The sequence below is a fragment of the Struthio camelus genome, chromosome Z (assembly GCF_040807025.1).
Source record: "Struthio camelus isolate bStrCam1 chromosome Z, bStrCam1.hap1, whole genome shotgun sequence".
Classification (NCBI taxonomy): Eukaryota; Metazoa; Chordata; class Aves; order Struthioniformes; family Struthionidae; genus Struthio; species Struthio camelus.
In genome coordinates this window covers 40084605-40099301 of record NC_090982.1, presented here as the reverse complement: position 1 = coordinate 40099301, position 14697 = coordinate 40084605, and positions in this window count along the sequence as shown.

The following is a 14697-nucleotide window of genomic DNA, read 5'->3' as shown; positions in this document are numbered from 1 at the left end:
ATCATAACCTATAAAGGAAGGTGCAAGTTAAACACAAAAATTCAGTTTGCATGGAAACTCAGCAGACCACTTCTAGTCAGTGGTTCATGTGGGGATACGAGGGTTGTCTGGCCCAACAGCTGTCAGGCTTTTAATGAAGTGTACTTAAACTAGGATGGCTTAGCAGAAACCCTAAGCAGTCTGAACACAGACAGGTGGTGACAAGGACATTGCTAAGGAATTTCTGTGATTTTTCAAATGTGCTTAATTTAAATTAAGAGTGAAAACAGAAGTGTTTTGAAAAATCTCACTCTGAGAACAACCATACTGCAGCAGACCAAATATTTATTTAGCAGAGTATCCTGTCTCCAGCAGAGATCGCTATCAGATGCCTCAGGAGAATATGAGCAGAGGAAAGCGTATAGTAATGCTTTCCCCAGTGCTCTCCTGGCTCATCATTCTGCAGTTCAGGGACTTCCTGAGCTACTACTTCCATGTAGTATTTGTCTGTTTAATATCCTTGATGGATGTTTTTTTCTTCCATGAATTTGATTACTTTTTGAACTTAAACATCTGCATGTATCCACAGTATCCTGTGACACAGACTTTTCATGTTTCACAATGAGTTGACTGTGAGTTGTATACCTCTTCAGACACTGGATACTTGGAAAATCTTGCTTCCTTGACTAGTTTAGCAGCACTTATCCAAAACTTAACCTTTTTTTAACTTTTGAAAATGTACTTTAGTCCTACAATATGAAAGAAGTCATAGTTCTGTGCAGTAATCTTAGAACATCAAAGACATGCAAGTCATAAAATTTTACTACTTGGGATGGTTTTTTCCCTGTAAAACACCCTACTCTGCTTACCACAGGTGCCATTCCAGTATAATAACAACAACAAAAGCTTTAGGGACTAGATGCTGATGCTACTAGCATTTTAGAAATTAGGCACAGACTGTCACTGAGCAAGTTTAGCAAAGCCTGATTACAATGCTAGGGCCTAATTTCACAGATTTCCCCTCTGTTGCCACAGCATAGCGGTGATGGAGAAATTCAGTAACAGCTGCAGCATTAGTTGTATTGACAGGTTCTGATTGTCATCTTGGTTGCATTGGCACATTAACTAGCCTTAATATATAGTGCTGCTTTCTTTTTCATATTTATTTCTCATTTTATTTCTTTTTTGTTGATAATATATTGCAGTTTTTCATGATTTCAGGGAAAATCTAGAACAGACAATTGCCATCCTCTTTCCAGTTGGAATGTGAGTTTTATCATCTGGCATCTTTTATCTGTAGCTAAATTTGTTCTCAACTGGTAACTGTTGGAACGTAAATCAAATTTCAATAAACACTGAAAGTCTCTATTTCTGAGCAACTAATGATATGATGTAGGCTGTTCAATTATCTTTCTCCCAATTATATACATCTCTGTTTAAAAGTACTTGAGGCAGAAATTAAAAATGTCAGTGTGACACCAGCTGGTCCCAGCTGTGATCTTGGAACACTGGAAAGGAAAAACACTAATGTTACAGCATATGCATCACATTTGAGCATGAGGGGGTGGCTTTTTATTTTAAATGTTCATTCCCTGTTCAACCACGGGCTTCCTAAATAGAAGTTTTATTCTGGACTTCTCTTTTGTTTTCACAGAGTGAATTCTGTGGCTTGTATTTTAAAATGCTTCCTCAAGAGCTTTCTTTTTCTCATCATCTGACAAGCGTATCTCCTAATTCCCTTTAAACAACAACATAAATTAGCACTGTAATTAGAGAAAGTGCTGTTAACTAACATTATGCATATGTGCCTGTCACTGATTCTAACTTTTATTTTGTGCATTTTGTCTATCTTCATGATGCCTTTTCCCCTAGGCTTCCACTTCTATTTCAGTTCTCATTTTAGCTTGTATATTCATTGGCATAATGACTTGCCATATGAAGCACTATGCTATGGCATTAATATTTGCAGTGGAAATACATTGACTTGTGACATTGTGCATACCAAAGCTCACTAGTAAAAGGATAGATAGAACACAAGTTTCTTGCCTGCTGCCTTAGCATTGTTACTTGCAGTTTATGAGCTGTTTACTGCAACATTAGGCACATGAAAGCAAAACTCTGGAATCATAATAGGTGGCTTCGCTAAACCCAGTCTACTATCAAATCAGTTGTTGGCTACTTTAAGGCCCTTTTTTGTAAGGCCCTGGAAAGCACCTAGTAAGATAGTAACTTCATAGCAGTTGTGATGGTTCCTTGCTTATTCTTTCATTTCTTCAATGGAATAATAACAATTAATTTGCCATTCACTGTAAAGGGCACTTTAGTGGCTAATGCTTGTAACAGTCTGGCTGGTGCTGAGTAAAAGTTGCAAACATACGCAAGAGGTTTAGATCACCCTTCTTCAACACTTCATTTGAAGCTGTCCACGCAGAAATAATGCAGGGAGGAAGGAGTCTCTGAGCATACTTAAATAATCTAATTGCTTCACAGGCAAACCAAATAAAAAAAACAAACATCTCTTTCCCCAAATAACTTCTGGCAATAAAGCAGTTACTTTTTGTCCCATACCTCCTTATTTCTGTTCATGAGGCAAAAGCTGTAAAAATGTGTTTAAACATATTGTTGAGCCCAAAAATGCTGATTGAAGTTAGTTGTCTAAGGAGATTCTCATCTCTTTCAGACACGTTCTGTTTTGGTTGGAAGATAAATCAGACTCTTTTTTGGATATCCTGTTTTACCCAGTTCACAGGAATATTGTGACTAGCCTTGCCTGTGAAGTGTTTGGAGGTGATCAGATGATAAGCATTGTGGTTATGAGCTCTCAAGATACAGAAGGTCCTTGTCTCTTTCTGACCCTTGGGACTTGTAGAGTATATTCAGCACCCTGAATTACATGCCCAGTACAACTGCAAAGTGTTTTTATTTTTTCTAGGTTGTATATGTGGGCAAGCTTATTTCAGAAAGTGACAAGAGACCCTTTGCTTAATCTGAAATGTGCTTAGTGATGTCTTAGAGTGGTTTAGAAGGTCAGGGTCCAGGGAACACAGATGAAACGAATAATCTTTTGTGGTCTGTCTAGGCCTTGGGGTTAGACTTCTATGAATTTAATAGTCATGGGGTGTTTGCGCTTTGTTGCAACCCTGAATGCGGTAGCTGGCAGTGGATTGAATTTCAGCTGGTCAGCAGAGCTGAGGGAGGGTGGACAACAGTACCACACCCTGGAGGAGGTGGTGGGACACTGGAATCCTTAGGGAAAAATATGGACTTGTCCAGAAAGTCTTGTATCTTTTTCCTTTCTTTCTTGTGCTTCCCCTTTTATATATGTATGTATTGGGAAGTATGTGCAAGTAAGTCTGGACCGGCAAATATGATTAGTATTGCAACTGTTAAGTTTTGCCATTTGATGGCAGCATTGGCTATATGTTTGCATCGAGTTTTATGACTTTGAGGCTAGACTGAGCTCTCGTTCGGCCTCGTTAAGCATCGGTCGTGTAAAAGATTGATAGCAATGCAAATGTATTTATAACCACTAGAGATAGTCACCTTCCACCCCAATTAGCCTTTGAATTGATTTAGTGAGAAAAAAACATCTCTTATGGAAAAAAAAAAAAGTCTTACAGATTAGTGTTGCATTATTTCACTTTGTTTCTGTAGGTAAAAGGACCTTACAGGCATCAATAAGCTTTAGTAAAATAATATGCTTTTAGGCTACTTGAGAAACAAGTTACAACACTGAAGGTTTGTTTCCTGAACAAAGTATAGCTACAAATATTTTGGATTCTGTTGGGACTCTGTTGCATTTACAAAATCTAGCTCGTAGGTTTTCTGCTCATACTTTTATTTTTGGAAGTGATTAATTCATGAGTAATCGCTTAAAATGATTACAAAAATCTGCTTCTTTTTGTAAGTTAGCAGAAATCAAGTATGTCTTGAAGTTAAAGCTATTTTTTTAAGCTGTTCTCCCTTCTCTCTAGACCCAGCATGCTGAAAAGAGAGGGATGGTAACTTGCACTCACTGGAGTGCAAGTCCTACATATGTCCTGGTGACTGGCTAGGGCTGCTAGGGGAGGGTCCCGAGCAGAGTTCTGATGTAAGACTTGACATGGAGCAAAAAAGAACAATTGTGAAGGGCTGGGATGGTTTAGTGCTTTGAGTTTAAAGCAAGGAAAAACATTCTTTCTATTTAGAAATAAATAAATTAGACTACATTGTGTTCCTATTACAAGTGAGAAATGCTACTTCTCTGAAAGACAGAATTTCCCTAATACTTTATACTGTTCTATTTTTTGCTGCTTTGCAGCAGTGATGTAAATAAGCCCTCTTGCTAAGGAGTATAGTGTGAACAACTAGGAGCTTTTGACAACCGAATTGGTGTAGTAGCTGGGTGCTTGCTGATTAAGACTTTTTCCACTCTTCCTAGTGTAAAATCTGTGCAACTCTTTGCTTTTTATTTATGAATTCATTTGTGTTTATATAAAGCACTGAAGCATAACGAAGTTTATGAGGTCGCAGCAGGATAAACCACTGTGAGATCTGATGTGGCTGTGTGCAGTGTGTGAGAGCGAGACCTTTGAGCTGTGAGCGTTCTTCCTTTCATTGTTCCTCAGTCCATTTTTACTATGAAGCTTATGTGGCTAGCACTATTAGAACATAAAAGATCATTTCAAAATATATTCTTTTTACTTTTAGTGAAAAATTGAGGCACCGATTTCTAATGACAAAAGAGAAATATTTCACAAAAGCTGGTTTGCTATGGGTTTTGGGGGATGAAACCTTTAAAGATCACCTTGCGCTCCTCACAGCAGCTATCGTGACCTTTACAAGCCCTACTCTTAAATTTACCTGAATTCATAATGAACGCGTTTCCAAATGGCAGAATATTTTATTAACCCCAAACAAAAAGACCCTTCTTTATGGGAAGCTGTAACTTAACTGTAGGTATTTGTAGTTTGCTTTCCAACATTTAATCAATGGGAGAGTGGACAAAGAAATGGCGAAATAAGAAGGCAAATGTTGCTAATTTCTTTCGAAGTATTTCTTTGTAAGCGCAACGGGGTCACAGGTTTGCTAAATCTAGATTGCCAGGTAAAAATTGAAAAAAAAAAAAATCTTATCAAATGAATAACCTTGCTCTTAGCTTCTTTTGTATCCCTGTATTGAATCTCTGTGGTGCACTGCAACATTGATATCAGATGATACAATGCTATCCCACACAGTCATTGTAAAGAGCACTTGGCAATCAATCAAGAATCAGCTAGAAGCAAAATCTCATAAAAGCAACCTAGATCTGATGGGATTTGTCTTTGTGTGTGTGCATAAGTGTGAGCGACATGCAAGCTTTTGTTCATAAATGACATGCACGCAAACTGTACTGGGATTTAAAACATATATTGGGCATTCTGCAAAAGGTCTGCTTCTGCATATCTCTAATTCAAAAGAAATAACCGGTTCAATAAAAACAGCATCCAGGGAACTAAAATTGGCATTGATTTTTTAATTTACACAGAAGTTATTACAAATATATATCAGTGTCAATTAAAGCAGTTTCATTGCTTACAACATATAGGAAATCAAATTTCATGATTACATTTGCCACGTGGAAAGTAGCACTGCTTCCAGAGTTCAAAGGTCACTGACAATTAGCATAGGAGTTAAAAATAAATTATATTAAATACTGTTCCCTTGCATTGCTTGAAAACTTGACAGGAAATTGTGGATGTTGGTATGAATCATGCATTCTAGCAGAAACTTTTAGTTGCCCTTTACCCCACTTCTGTGTTTTTAGATGTTTAATTTTGTATTCAGTACATAGAAAATGGTTTGTGTCTTGTCTAGGTAACCAGATAGAGCCTATTTACCATATAAACAAGGGTTTATGCAATGTTTGTAGTAGCCTGGGAAAACAGCAGTGCAGATAAGAACGCTAAAAATGCGAAGGTAATAATCTGGCCCTGGTTACACATTTCACAGGATAGCAACAAAAATAGCCCAGTTCAATCAATAACTCTAAGGTTGTATTCATGTTTGTAAGATTTATTTATCTGTTTTTCCTTGCAACTTTTTGTGGTTCTATTTCTTCTCAGGTTGTATTATGTTTTTACTGATTAAAATGTGTGTATTCTAACTCTAGTGGATGCTTTTATCCTAGGAAGAGAATATTAAAACGTGGAAGGCCTTATGGAAGTAAGGACGTCATTTTAAAATGGGTGTTCTGATGGAGTAGATTTAAAGAGAGACTATTTCAATTTTGTCTGTAGATACAATTTGAATGGTTATAGAGTGGTCTCTGCAGCAATTTAAGGATACTAAAGCAGGAGTGTGTTAGTGCAGAGCCTACCCTAATTGAGTTTTTTCTTGTGTTCTGACTGGCAATTTCAAATGTGCTAGGATGATCTGCGTAGCCAGCTGAATATGAGGTCTTTGTGCTTATATAGCTGTAGAAGAGAAGCGGGCAATAGACTTGGGCGTATTGTTGGAAGGGTTTGCTAATGCCTGTTTAAATGAGGGCAAGCTGTCAGCAGTCCTCAAACATGTGATGGCTCAGTCTCTGAGAAACTGTTTCTTGATGCTAATGTCCTCTTTCATTATTGTCTGATTGCCGAGAGATTAGAAGATGTTATAGTCTATGGTGCTTTCCATATGTTGATAAATTTAATTTATGTATAGTAAAAAGAGGAAGCTGCCCGGAAGTTAGTTGGCTTCAGATCAGCCTGGAAAAAAAGGCAATTTTCAGAAGGTGGAAATCTAGAGCAGTTCATTTGAGTGCACATCTTTTCAGATATGCACAAGACCATAAAAAGTACCTCCCACGTCCAAACCTTTGAGAGAGAGGTGTCACAAAATATGAAATCGGTAAATGCCTCAATTTTCTCACATTAACTGATGAGAATGATATGTTGCATGTTCAATATTTGGAGTGCTAGTAAGATCAGGTTGCAACAGGGAATAGAAATCTAGCGCTAGCAAAAAGATTCTTAAAACATTCTGGTTTAAACTTAAAAATGCAATTGGAATTTTCCAGGTTACAGAACATGATCAAACACATCCTGAACTTAGGAAACAAGGCAACACTACTATAGTCTGGGTTAGTGTTCTGCAGACTTGGATGTAGAAAGAAAGCATTAGTGAAATCTGTAAGAAAGAATCTGCAATATGTAAATAGGGTTGAGTGTGCAAGGGTTTGCGTGAAGACCACGTGACACGAAGAGAACACAGGTCAAAAATAAGCTGCTTTTAGACTGAGCTAATTTATTAATAAGAAACCAAACTATTTTGGAAAAGCTAGTTTAAAAAAAAAATAAAACTCTTCCCCCCCCCTTCAATTAATGCATTTTCTGTATTCTCAAGAGACAGCAGTGTACTAAATGATTATAGTATCCTGAATGGAAACTTTAACTTGTGCACCAGAGTGTGCTTATTATTTGCTGTCTGAAATCACAGTAAAGTGTTTCTAGATAGAACCCAGGTATATGGAACACATGGAATCACGGAGTGGTTGAGGTTGGAAGGGACCTCTGGAGATCCTCTAGTCCAACCCCCCTGCTCAAGCAGGGTCACTTAGAGCACATTACCCACGATTGTGTCCAGATGGCTTTTGAATGTCTCCAGGGAAGGAGACTCCACTACCTCTCTGGGCAGCCTGTTCTGGAGCTCAGTCACCCTCACAGTAAAGTTTTTCCTCATGTTCAGATGGAACTGCCTGTGGTTCATTTTACGCCCGTTGCCTCTTGTCCTGTTGCTGGGCACCACGGAGAAGAGTCTGGCCCCCGCCTCTCGACACCCTCCCTTTAGATACTTGTACACATTGATCAGATCTCCCCTGCGCCTTCTCTTCTCCAGGTTGAACAGTCCCACCTCTCTCAGCCTTTCCTCACTGGAGAGATGCTCCAGTCCCTTCATCATCTTAGAAGCACTTTGCTGGACTCACTCCAGGAGCTCCATCTCTCTCTTGTGCTGGGGAGCCCAGAACTGAACACAGTACTCCAGGTGAGGCCTCACCAGGGCTGAGTAGAGGGGGAGGATCCCTCCTCCTTCTATAAAACATGGTCGATAGTCTAATAGAATTTCAACAGTTACCACATGTAACTCATACTATGAGAACACACTGTAAAAAATGGTTTTCAGAGAAGACAATGATTTATTACCACACACACATGTTAATTTTACTAGATGATTTTTACTGGGAAAGTAAATGAGTTTGAAGTAAGAGTGAAACAAAAATCTCAAGAAACACCACAAAGAGGCCTACTGAAGAGGATGCATCTGTAAATCAGCTTGAGAAAACTTCAGGGCTGTAGTCAACCTGGCAGGTGTGTGCGTGTGTTAGAAAAGCAAATGCCATGTTGTCTCTAGATGATTTTTCTAAAATAGCTTTTTAAAAGTAGCATTATAATCTTGTGCATTATAATGGCTGCTAGACAGAATGTATCAATTGTCGTGGCGGATAATGGGGCACAACGTGAATGACTTGTAAAATCATATGCTTTAGCAATTCATTTAATGTCGAATCAAATGTGTGCGTTCTATTGTTATATGAAAAAAGAGTCTCAAAAAGCAGTAATGCTTTCAAAGTTGCAAAGTAGTTACTTTATAGAAGCAATGATCATTGAGGCTTTTCCTATTTGTTTGTTTGACAGAAGAGGTGGGGAAAAAATAGGTGTTGAGTGTCTGACCTCAGGGGGAGAACAGGGTTGCAGGTGATCAAACCCTAACAGAAGGAGAATGGACTAAGAACAACAAAGAGGTGCTTCAAAGATTGACAAAAGAAGATTGAATCAGAGACTGAAAACTTGTTGTGATAATTACTATATGCAGTTTTCCTGTCCCTTAAAGGTCTAGCTGACATGTAACACCCTTGGAATATTCTGGCTTAGATGGTTTTGGTTAATCAGTCTGTTCTGTGCTGTATCTCTTGAGAAACATTCAATTCTCTCTCTCTTCTTGGAAGTATATTATTTTATCTTTCTTAATACTAAAAGATTCCTTTTACTACTTAAGCCTTATCACAGACTTTTCTTCAATGACCAAAGCACAGTAGATGGTTGAAAATTGGGATATAGTCTATCATCTTAGTTTTCTTCTGGGAGAAATTCTTTTAACGTTTTAGGGCAAAAGAAGAAAACTACATTGAACAATAAGTTTAATTTTACACACCCTCGCTCATACCTCGCTCTGAATTTGGACGTCGAGTGGTCCAAATTCAGAGATAGTCTCGCTACTTGTGCTGAAACTGTGTAGAGGAATAAGAACTTGAAGATTTAAGACCTCACCCTTGCAGCCATGTTTCTTTTTGAGAACTAGAAGGAGATAATCTTCCTATATGGCTTGAACGTGCCTGAATGACTTGTTACCTTTCAAAGATCTCTTAGAAGTACCTAGTGAAACAAAGGTGGTAAACCACTGTTGTACATTGTTTTCAAATCTGACTTAGGCTGAGAACAGTTACTCTTTGTTGCTGTTCCATGTCATGAGTGCTTTGAAAGTAGTTTATAACTGACAGGAGTTTACATGACACAAACCATCATCAGTACTGGCATTCTCAGAAGGCACAATATATAAGATCAGTATAGTGACTAAACAAGGTAACTTCAGAAATGAATGATGAGGGTTTTAGAAGATAAATTAGATGTCAGACTGAACGGGAGGATGATGCTTTTCAGTCTCAGATAGATTGAGAATTGTATCACCCAGAAGCAGGAGACTTTGAGATCAAATTCCCATATCAGAACCATTTCTGAATTTCCCCCTCTTCCCCATCCCTCTTTTGGATAAGAGAAGAATTTCTGGAGTAATAAGAATTCCAATCCTAATTCATCTAACAGTAGAAAGTCCATGGACTTAGGTCAAATGAGGATAGCTGATCCCCCCCCCTGGTTGCGCATGTTCTTGGCTTCTGGCCCAGTGCTTTGCGTTTTCATATATGCTCTTAGGCCATGTATAATCTGAAATGTGTCAGATCTTGCTAAGGAATAGATTTCAGGGGATGTATCTGTTCATGTCTAGAGATATAGGAGATGATCTTGGAACTTACCGCATTTTTGTACTCTTAAGGGTCATAGACAACCCTCCTGAAATACAGATAGAGCACAATATGGGAATTGTATGATCTACTTTCCTTTTCTTAGGTAGCCATGCAGATAGATGTAAGCGCTATCTTTCCCTGGATATTATCTAGTATCACAAGCAGTATTTTCCCCATTTTACAGACAGGAAATCAAAGCTGTGAGAGGTTAAATCGCTTGCCTGAGATCATCCTGCAAATCTGATGGAGACAAGACTGAGTAAATAGTGAATCTAAAGCTTCAGACAGCAGTTCTGCCTCCACTTAGGTTATAGGATGATTTGTGGTCTAGTGGCACTTTTTATCGCACATTTACAGCATGTCAATGTAACCGTTAATGCACTGTAAAAATGCTTCTTTGTAAGAAATAGTGTGGTGGTTTCTTTATTTTCATTTTAAAAATTCTTATGAGTGCCATGCTATTTTGGATCACTGACTAGTTTTAGTATTTTCCTCATTATTTGTGACTACTTACAAACTGTTTAGCCATTGCCATGTTTATAATTTGAATGAGGTATAGTTAGCAATGAGTTAATCTTTTTTAGTTTTGTTTTGTTTTTAATGGGCTCTTTCAATTTGTGGAAACGTAGAATTTGTTTCCATGGTAACTTTTAGGCTTCAAGGCTTGTGGGAAAAAGACTGGTAAGTGTATGATTTAGATTATAGCTGCTGAGTTTTATTGTTTAAAATGCGGTTAAGTTGGAGCAATTTAGAGAAGTGAGTTTTGGAAGGTCTGACTGAACTGTTTTGTTAACATCCTCATTATTCTGAGGTACAAATAATTCCAAAGAAACTTTGACTCAGACCAGGCATATTTTTATTAAGTGAGCTTACTATGCAGTGTTTGCATTTGTGGACTGAAGTGGTGTTTGTGTGCTGCCATTTCAGCAGAAACATTTTATTTTGTGAAAATGTTGGTTTTTTTTTTTATGGCCAAATATTGAAACTTGAAGGCTAAAATAAATTCCCAGTGTTTGTAGTTGGTAGCTATAGATATAAAAGGAACCTATTTTTTAATTACTAATTCAACTGCCAGCATAATCAGGAAAACTTAAATATTCTTATACCATTTCACCTCAAGGTTGTAGAAATGGGAAGGAAACTCTTGAAATTTGAAAATCCTGCTGTAGCTTTGGACTACTATCCTATGATTTCAGTGCTATCAAATCCAAACCGGAACATATATTTTGATTCAGCTTCAAACCTTAGTCTGTATCAAATCTGAATGTGGTTACTGTCCTCTTGAACTTGATTTTCTTTTCACAGGCATTGATGATGCACAAACCATTACCTAAAGCCGTAGTACATGTAGCTGGTCTTCAAAGCTAGTCCTAAGAATCATCTTGCCTCTCTAGTGTCTTCATTTATAAATTCTGTGAGAAATTTTGAGGGCTGACAATGGTCTACGGTCCAAAAAGTTAGGAAACTCCTGGTCTGTGTTGAGTATTGGTTGTTTTTAATGTCCTTCGGTGTGAGAGATTATCTCTGACAGTGGGACTTTACTGACTCAAACACAGCATCTGAACTATCATAGTAAAAGAACTGTTCATTTTTCTATGGCTTAAATTTTCTTTGACTAAGCCAATTCTTAAGGATTTTCTTTAGCTTTCATAGTAAACTTCATTTAAATGCATCTATCCTCATGATATGGAAAATGTTTATTGTTTGTAAAAACTAAAGGCCTTTCATATGCAAAGCAAGAAACCAGAGCACAGGTATGATCTTGCAAGTTCAGTAATTCTACTGAGAGGTATTTGGCATGGCCTGAAGTTGGTGTGTTGGCAGTCAGTTTGTTTAGATCCTGTTCGTAGAATCTCCTTGTTCTCCCAGTGCTTTGTGGAATTGAATATGCGTTTGAATCTACCAGATGGACAGAAAATCAGTCTAATTGCTGCTGAAAAGCAAAAAATATGGACTTTGTTAAGTGTGTGCCTGAAAATGACATTTCCTTTCTCAGCTTTACCATTTTAGAGAGAGGTTGAAGTGAGATACATTTTTCATATCTTTTGATAATTTTTGTAGATGATCTTCTGCTTCCTTTCTAGCTTAAATGCATGATCTGTGTCTGGTGACAATTCTTCAGATAGTGCTGCTGTTATGTTGAGAGTACCTTCTCCAAAATTTGTTCTTTTAATGTATCAAATATGTCAAGAACATCTGAGTACCCAGAACTATATATATGCCTTGAAGCAAACATGAGCTGTACACTTATGCAAACTAGTGAATATTTTTTTAATGTTTACAGACTTTGGGGGGAAAAATTCTGTATTTTTACTGCACATTAATACAACTGGGCTGCGTTCCTGACTGGTGTGTCTATCTGCAACTATAATACTGCTACTACTCACAAATACATTTGCAAAAATACCTACTTTATTTTTTGAATAGTCTCATGAGATTCTTTGCAAGAAAATGGAAGGTATCACGAAAGTGAATAGCTGTGCAAAGTTTACCAAAATGTCATATTTTATAACTATATAATGTGGAAATCCATGCATAACAGGTCAAATGCTTTTAAATTTCCCAAATTATATTCCTAAAAGTCCTGAGAATTTAAGTGCTTAGGGGGAGGAGGGACACTCCTTCCATATTCATTTGTGTGGTTGGGTAGTAAAAGTGTACCGGATGACACCAAAGATTCAGATTCTTTTAACTTTGAAATGACCAATTTTGATTTAAATGGTTTGGGGCTCTCTTTTTTGAGTAGACAGCTATTTTTCAATTCCTGTGATGACACATTTAGTTCCATACTTTTAAGTTAGGTGGAGGCTGAACATTCTTCAGCTTTTAACGGATTTTATTAATCTTAATTTTGCTAAGACACCACGTGGGGAGCCTATTTCACATGTCTTATTCTACAGCTCTACTTTAACCACAGAACTCTAATGCTGGAGAAATTGTGGTAGTTCTAGAGTATTAAATTGAGGTACGTAGACCTAGTCTGTCATAGATCTAAGCTGCTTGTTATTTTTATTTTGTTTTAGATGATGTTATGCTTTAGGCTTTCTTTCATGGATGGTTACATGGGTTAGGATCTGTTAACTTTGGCAGCCAAACTGTCTTCAGTACCAGCTGTTGGAAAACCCGTTGCTTGTGCTGCTTATCAACTTGTCTTTTCCTACACAAAGCACTGGACAAGCTGAATTAATAACTTTACCCCTTCAAGTAATGGTAGCAAGCATCTTGCAGTAGATGCCAGCCTAGCTATGTCAAACACTAACAAACTGGGAAATCAGGAACAGATGAGCAAAAAATAATACCTGTATCACTCCATCATTTCCTTTTGTAAATGAGTGGTTAAAATGCCTAGCTTCTGAAGGGAGCCATTTGTTTGTTCGTTCCCTTCGTCTCCTTCAAAAATTGATCAATTTTGAGCAGATTTGAAAGAAAGGTAGATTTCTCAAAGATAATTACATTCCTTCAAGATTCAAGAAAATTGATGGATTTAGAAACATGGCAGGAACAGCAAGCAGAATTCAACCAGGAGCTGTTCGTTTGGCAGCAACCCCAGTCAGCACACATCCCTCGCTGCTGGAGATAAATCGCAGGGGCTGTGAGGAAGATTAGGGCTGTTGATAAAGGAGATCAGAGAAAACTGTAGGAAACAAGGCTTCTAGAGTTCTGGCCCTTTTGCTATTTTAAAAAATATTTTAAAATGCTCTCTTTGCACAAAGAATGGGCATGTGTGGGAAGTAGATTTGTCTCCCCCCACCCCCCACAAGTGGTGTTTGAAGATCTGGAGTTTTAAAGTTGAAGACTCATCCAGAAAAAAATATTGTAGTTCACCATTAAAATCCAAGGTATCTGCATTTATATCTAAGGTATCTGAATCTATAGCTTCAGTACAGAGCTATCTCGTCCTCTGTTTGATTTCCAGCCTGTTTAGAAAAGAACATGATGTAATCTGAGGGCTCTGTGCTCAATTATATGTCGTAGTCTTCTGGCAGCCTGGCTCATGTCCTCAGATGCGTGTACGTATATAAAAGACTCTGCAGACAATTCTTGCCTTGCTAGTGATAAAAGCTTGAATAAGGACTGCATCCTGGTAGGACAGAAAAATATGGTCTATATTTAGGAATTTACAGATAGATATAGATATCTCCTGTCCAGAAGAGAAACAATACTATATCCATAAACCTTGCTGGATTTCTGCACAGTCATGAATTTAACCCATTTTTGAATGTTTAGATAATGGGAGGTTCTGGAATATTTTATAGTAAGGTCACACAGAAGATTAAGTAGTAGGAGTGAAATCTGACATGCTATGACACGAAGTGAAATGTAGTGCATCTTTAATAGGTAGGGTTTACTTCAGTGCGAATCAGAAGCCTTGATGATGTTCTTCCGAGTTCTGTTCAAATTCTTTAGACCTGAGAAACAATTATTCTTGTACATATGCTCTTCCTGTTTCTCTTTGGGTAACTTTTCAAGATTTGTTGCTCTTAAGTATCATAAAAGTAAACGTCAATTAAAAAGGGAGGGAAGAAAGGGAATGTACCATAAAAGTGCAGATTGAGTGTGTCAGCATTTACAAGTGTCTGAACAAAAGCTCTTGAAATGAGCAGTGCTGTTTTTCTTACCCCCTCATCTTTCTTCTTTCTCACCTCAGTATTATATTAACCATAAAGCACTGTTTTTCAGGTTGCAGTTCAAGAAGG